At 39.1% G+C, this 7,937-nt stretch overlaps 1 pseudogene; it reads left to right on the forward strand.

Annotated features, from left to right (window-relative positions):
• Nucleotides 1–361: 361 nt before the first annotated feature.
• On the forward strand, nucleotides 362–453 carry LOC145071692 (small nucleolar RNA R71; annotated as a pseudogene).
• The last annotated feature ends 7,484 nt before the right edge of the window (nucleotides 454–7,937 follow it).

The following is a 7,937-nucleotide window of genomic DNA, read 5'->3' on the forward strand; positions in this document are numbered from 1 at the left end:
AAACTTGAGCCTTTTTATTCCATGTTCATCCAAGTGGCATTCTTTTGTCAAGTGTGGCTCATTGCATCTTTCACATCCAACTCTAATGGCATGAATTGACTGGTTCATCTTGGTTATTCTTTTGTCCATGGTGTCAAGCATAACTAGTACAACAACCATGTCTTCAGAATTTCCACCCGCAATGCCTCTTTCTCCTTTATTTCTTGGATTGTGGTACTCACAATAATGCTTTGAGAATTCTTCAATCAACTCCTTCACTTTACCCGGATTTTTCTTAGTAAGTGGTCCTTGAGAATCAAGGAGTTGCCTTGTCATGACATTCACCCCGTCATAAAATATAGATACTTCTTGTTGTATGTTGATGTCATTTTGAGGACAATTCTAACGCTCCTATGCCTCATAAAGTGATTCACCCGGATTTTGCTCAAAGTTGGCTATTGCCTTCTTGAGTTTAAATATTTTTGATGGTGGGCAGAATTGTTCCAAGAATTGTTCACGCATCTATGCCCAAGTAGTAATTGCACCGGGTGGAAGTGCTTTCAACCAATCTCTTGCAGCTCCTTTAAAAGTAACATGAAGCATCCTTAACAACACTGTCTCTCTTGGAACATTTGGGATATTGAAATTATTTGCAACGTCATTAACTTCACCTAAGTTCTTGTAAGCATCCTCATGGTCCTTTCCATAAAATGGTACATCCTTAAGTGCAACAAGAATGTGTCCTTTCAACTCGAATGTTGCAGTGGCGGGAATTGTAGGTTGTACTAGACTGGGACCAACATCGTCTCTTATCCGCTTCTTATATGCCCCCATGGACATATCCGTAATACTTTCCATCTCGTTATCCGGATCGTGTTCGTTATCACTCTTTTCTAATGCAAATTCAGGCTCGAATTCATATTCGGATTCTTGTGGATTAGATATTTGATCAAAGCTTTCTACCTTGCTTTTGTCCTTTGATGATGTACTTGATTCTCCCACTTTCTTTCATGTTTTCTTTGAAAATACTGATTTGAGATCCTTGAAAGGTGACTTCTTTGGTGTTTCGTTCACTCCTGCGTTCTTTTCCGTTTTTTTGTGAATTGCCGAATCTGGATCTTCAAGTGGTGGTACCAAAGGCATGTTGGAACCTCTGGTCATGAACTACTACAAAATAAACAAAAATAAAAACGTACAACTGAACAAAAACAAAGAAAAAGAAAAACAATTGGATTCACATCCTGAGCCTTAAAAGCTCACGCCATGAGTTCAGTTGTAAAAAAAAAAAAACTAAGCTGAAAAATAACTTTTGGCAGGTTTTACCCCACAAAAAGGATTGATTAACCTAAAGCAAATAAACTTACAACAAAAATGGTCGTTCCCTGGCAACGGCACCAAAAACTTGATGTACACAAAAGTACCTAACAATTTTAAATTTATTTCCTAACTAACTTAACTAAGCAATATGCACCTAGGCAGTGTACCTAGTCGTATTGTAATGTAGTTTAAGTAAGTCGGGGTCGAACACAGGGAATGGTTTTAATTAATTAATCTAACTACAATTAAGTTAACCTAAGATTCTAGCAAAGTAATGGTTTTTATCTAATTTTGAAAGTTTAGATGAACTTAATTCCTTAACTATTATTCAATCAATTAACAAAAACACTTATGTTAGTTTGAATCCATTTTCCCTCAATGGTTTAAATAATAATTATGACAATTCTGTTGGTTACCAATTAAGACATTATTAGCAATTCAATTCCAAATTAACTAATATTCAATAAATTCATGTATAGCTATGTATAATTACATGTAATTTAACACATAATCAATTATTAAATAAAATTGGAGTTATGTAAGATTGAGTTGACAAACACAAATTATGGTTACAATATGAGTTCTCTAGCACAACCAAATTCAATAATTCAATTACTTATCTAATATTAGTTCAATCTTAGCTCTAATAATCTAATGTTCACTAAATTACTAGGTAATCTAATTCATGCATATTAATGACCACTAACTACGCAGAATAAGAATCTAAAGCAATCTAGTTATCAAATTAAGCATGCTAGGTGTAATCAATCAAACACAAGACATTATCCAACAAGAAAAACATAAATTACTATAAGCAAACCATGAGTTATAGCTTCATCTAGCTAACAGAAGCAGCTAGATTTAGCTACTCATTCTAACAAACAAACATAACCAAGTCATAATTGAAAACATCATAATGTACCATACTAGAAAAAGTTGATTATGAACTTCTTCTTCTTCCTTGGTATTAGAACCTATTCCCAAGCCTTCCTTCTTCTGAAATTCGACTCCTGGAACCCTTCTCAAGTCAGCTAACGTCTTTAAAGTCGTAGGGATCAAGGACTTATATATTTTTCGAAATATCCCCACTCACGTCGTGAGAATAGACGTTTCACGTCGTGAGTTTAGTAGTTATCTGTGTTTAACAAGGACTCTTGATCCGCGATGTTTATCGTCTAGAAGTCCTTACTCACGTCATGAGTCTTTACTACTCGCTTCGTGAGTACGTATTTTTCTGGATTTTTTTTATCCTTCAAACCTTTATCCTCCAAAGTTCCATATTTAACGCTTCTAGTCCCTTTTCTTCAAAATGTCTTCTTTTTGACTGCACAATATAATTTAACCTTATAAGTACCATTTATCTATGCAAATAGCCAAAATATTAATCAAATGTAATTAAATATTGCCTAAAAATATGTATAAATTTGACAATATCAAAATACCCCACACTTATCTTTTGCTTGCCCCCAAACAAAACTAATTATTTTTAATTTAAACATTCATCACTAGCATCACATAGAACAATCCGTTTTGAACTGAACCATTACACCAAGACCTCAATGCATATATTTGTGTCTAACTCCTAATAACTTCTCAATGCTAAATACTCACATTTCTTATGAAACTTTACCCCTTAGCATATATGATACTCATTTCTGCAACCCTATGAATCAATGCTCATAAATCTTTCTTAACCTCAAGGTATTTTTAGTTAAGCTACCCTAGCATACATAATCTAGAAATTACAACTTTAGATACCAAAATGGAGCTCTTGGAATTCTTCACTTTTTGAATAATTGGTCTTTGATTTTTTTTGAATTCACGACATTTTTGTTTGATTTTTGGTATCTTCAACTTTTTTAATTTTGATCTTTTGATCTTCATACTTGATAGCTCTAAAATTCTTCAATTTTTCACTTTTCGGTAATTTCTCTCTCTTTTATATATAACTCACTTTTTTCTCTCAAAACCTACATGCTTAAGCAAGGGAGCTTAACTTCAACCTTTATTGGCTAAAGGTATTAGTCTAAGTGCAATGACTACATAAGCTTGCCTAGATAGATTTCAGGTACATGCTGCAAAACTTATTATTCCATATAAACTACCAAATTACCATTTCATAACTCATGACTTTTCACTAGAAATGGGAACCCACAAATATACTATAACATATATTGGCTCAATTAAACATTTGAGCTCATATTGGATCATCCCACATAACCACTAGCAACTTAAGTTTAAACTATTACTAGATTTAATTTTGGATTGTTATCTCAAATCTATTTTTAAATTTTTTTAAATTGTAAATCTTCTAGCAATGTACTTTTTCAACCCCTACCCCACACTTATTACATATAATGCCCTCATTGTATGTATAAAATAATATTAAAAAAATAAAAGGGAGAAAAAGGAACAGAATCCCCTGGGATAGTAGTAGCAGGAGCGAACTCCAAATGTGTGGATAAGTTGTGCATCTTGAATACGAACTTCTTCTAATATGGAACTTGGATCTTCTATAAGTGAGATATGCAAATATGCCAACAAAAATTAGGATTCAAGTCTTCAATCTTCAACAAATGTGTTGTAGAAAAAAAATCTCCAAAGCAAAAAATAACAATGTGGGAAAGCCAACGCTACTATGTACCGTTGAGAAAATGAGCCATAATTATCTTCATAATAATTCCAAGAAGAATGGTAGTGAACCATGTAACGAAGATCTCCTTCCAGCCAATGGGAGGAGGAGGCAAAATACGTGACGGGGGACCCTCCAATATGGGTCCGCCATGTCGCACCTCATGAGAGAATCCTCAACAGAATCAGTTGAGAGACACACGTTTGAGACAGGTATAAATGGACCCTTCTTCCTCACGAAGAAGGGGACAAGATTCTCTCTTTTCTGTAATCACTTACCATCTCTCTCAGATCTCATACTAACTAGATCATCGGAGCTTCGTCCCGAGACCCCCTCCCGGACGTCGACTAACAATCTCTATCCTGTCTTGTACTATGATATCAGGGGAAGTCATTTCAACAAGAATCGTCGGCAATCTCGTCCCATCCATTCTCCGATATATCACAACATTTGGCGCCATCTGGGAATATTTCTAGAATGATACATCCACACAACAAATTTAAGGAGCATTAATGGCAGGCGGGATCCTAATAGTGTCTGGAGCACTAGAAAAAAGCCCGCAGCGTCCGATGCAGTCACTAGAAGGAGGGAAAACTTCCGTTAAGGAAGAGCACGCATCAAATCACACTCCAATTTCACAAATCCCATCTAGTTCTGCAGTACATACAACATCAACTCTCACAGCCAGCCTCTGGTGCCCAATAGCCAACACAATTCCACAAGTGGCGATCATAACCACAACTCCAAAAATCATCACAACGCATCAAACAGAGATCCCTATTTCACAACAACAACCTCTCCCACTTACCTCTGACACCGGAATATGGATCCCGCACACCATTCAACAACAACCACAATATTCCCCAATGGTATACCCGCAAGCCACCTTGACATGTTTGCCCCACATGCCGATATATATACAACAACCACCGATCCTCAACACGTTGGTATAACACACCCCAGATCCAATCCCTGCACTGTCCCAACCGTAAACCACAAGCGGCCAGATCTCGACAAGCCAGGGACTCGACCATTATGGATCCAACACCCAGTTCCTAGTACAATCCGAGTTTAAACCCTTCATGACAACGACTCAACTGTTTACCCCATACGCTCAGCAGTATACAAGAGCAAGCCCGCATATGGCTCCTTCGGTAGGATAGTACGAAATTCAGCAATTTGGGTCGGCGCCAAACTTACCGCAGTATAAGCCGTACATCTCACCAGTGGCCATGCATAACTAGATGTATGCAAGCCCGTACCAAATGCAACAACACATGGCTTACGGCAAGATGCCATACTCATACGCGGACAACCCCATGCGGAGCGCCAGCTCTAATTTCAGCCACGAGCTGTTGCAGTACGAGATTCCGCACACGGCGACAATTCCACACATGCCCAAATATGACGGTACTACAGAACCAGATGACCACATTGACAATTATCAATGGACGATGACATCCCTCAAGATGGATCGTCGCTTCACCTGCACCTATTTTCCTTGAACCCTAACTGGAAATGTAGGCAAGTGGTTCAAATCTCTAAGGTCGGGCAACATCTCCAGTTTTGAGCAACTGAAATACCTTTTCCTCAACAGTTTCATGCAGTTGAGGAAAGGCAAGGGGGAGGTTATTTTTGTAACGGCGTGTAAGCACGGAGAGGGGGAGTCGATCCGTGAATATTATGATTGGTTTACATTAGTGACCTTGAATATTCCAGGACATGAAGAGTTCCTGGTAATAGGCGCTTTCGCCCAAGGCTTACTCCCGGGACCCCTATTGAAGAAGATGCAGGGAATTGTCTCCAGATCCCGGGACGAACTCAAGTTCTGTGTTGAAAAATACTTGAGGCAAATTGAAGGTGGAGAGTGAAAGGAGGCCAATATCAAAGCTATAGCCAATACATATGCAAAGCAGGAGGAGACGGTGTCCCGACCACTTTCAGCCCAACAGTGGCGACCAACAGTGACACAATCGTCACCCCCGACATATGTCTAGAAGGTACAGACCGTTCTACAGGGACGATAGCAAAAGCGGTCATACCGATGTTCATGCAATCAACAAGGCCCCAGCCATGGAAAACAAAGACAAGCCCAAGTTTTGTGAGTATCATAAAAGCAAAACTCACGATACACACGAGTGTATAGTGCTAAAGAGGGAGATTGATGAAAAACAGCTAGTGGGGAACATGGTTGATATAGCAAAAGACCGCAAGGCAAAATTCGACGAGGATAAACTGATGGGTTTGATCCAAAACAACATCCTATGTGCTCATGCAAACCCTGATGCTTGGATCTAGGTTTCTCTGTTGTACATGCAATTTTTCCAAGGCTCAAGAACCCTAATCTAGCATATGCAGTTCGAAATTATCACATAAGAGCAGATCTAGATGATTACCTTTTGATAATGGCTTGAATCTTCAAGTCTTGGAGCTTAGAGTCACAAGTGTCACTCCTCTAATGGCTTACAAACACCAAGAGCAAGAGAATGACTTATGAGAAAGAGGAGGAGCACCAAAAACGACCTAGGGTTCTTCCAAGAGAGTTCACCATGTTTTGGGGGCCTTAAGGGTCTTTATATAGTAAGGCTATTAGGGTTTTCAACTAGGAAACCCTAATTTGACTGCTTAGGCCCTAAACAGTCCATGGACTCCCTTTAGAACACCCTTTGGACGATTTCTTTATGGGCTTCCCATAGAATTCATCCAACCTATGTTCCGAGGTGATCCATAGCCTAATTGCAATTATCTTATAATTACAATTCCAGTCCCCTAAGTTTAATTAATGTCTTTTAGTCACAAAACTAATTATCAATTAATTCTTGACTAATATTAATTAAACAATATGATTTCTCCTTTAATATATTATTCATATAATATATTAATAAATCATAATTAATCCTCTTTCTCCATAAATCATCCTATCAAGTTGCTTTGGTGAAGGCAACCCAATCGGGTCAAGTACATATCAAATATAGTTACGGGCTTAGACACTAATCCAACATAAACACCAACCCAAAAATCAAAAGGATGGAGGAAAAAACCGCAAAAAAAGGGCGGAGATACACACCATCACTGGGCCCCGCCCATGCACCAACCACAAAAGTCGATATCCCGATGCAGGGCCATACTGCCAAAACATCCTCAACATAGCATTCTCAGTAAATGACCCTAGGCCAGAACATTGGGACCCCAATGATCCATTGCACATCACCGACTTTGTTAGTCAACACCATGTAGAAGAAGTTTACATCGACAACGGAAGTAGAGTCAACGTGATCTACGAGCACTGCCTTCGTCAACTGCCAATCAAATGGAAAGAGTACCTCGAGCCACCACACCAGGGCCCACTAGTTGGCTTCACTGGTCACTGTATTTGGCCAACGGGAATAGTCAGACTCCCGTTCACATTGACTAGTCATGACAGAGCAAAGGAGATAACAAGGGTGATCGAATTCTCAATTGTCGATCGCCCGACAGAGCACAACATTCTCTTAGGCCAACTTGCACTTTTTCAGTTGCAATCAATCCCATCTACTCTCCACGATGTTCTCAAATTCAGCATGAGCGATGGGTCAGCAACGGTAGTAGCGACCAAGCTGGAAATTGGGCACGACGCTCCACGAGGAGCAAGGCAAGAAACCTAATCGCGTCAAAAAGAAGGTCGCCAAAAAAGAGAAGACCCACAAAGGAAATCTGTTGTGGCCACGAGACCAGGAAACGATGGCGAGATATGTTCAATAGACTCGCAACATCTCTCCCACAGAAGGGAACTCATGCCGATCCAAGGAACGCTCAACAAGAATATAGAGTGACAAGCACACGACGGGAAAATGCTGGCCTACAGGCAAAGTGCATACATGACCTATAATTGAAAACCAGGAAAGGCCCAACAAAAGAAAATTTTAGGCTCCAGAGGAAATCATCGCCGATAAACCAAAGCCCCTCAGAACAGATGATGCAAGTGCACGAAACAACAACAGTGGAGGCAAGATGTCGTTCTTATTAACGA

This window comes from Lactuca serriola, chromosome 8 (assembly GCF_051521515.1).
Source record: "Lactuca serriola cultivar US96UC23 chromosome 8, Lser_US96UC23_V15, whole genome shotgun sequence".
Taxonomy (NCBI): domain Eukaryota; kingdom Viridiplantae; phylum Streptophyta; class Magnoliopsida; order Asterales; family Asteraceae; genus Lactuca; species Lactuca serriola.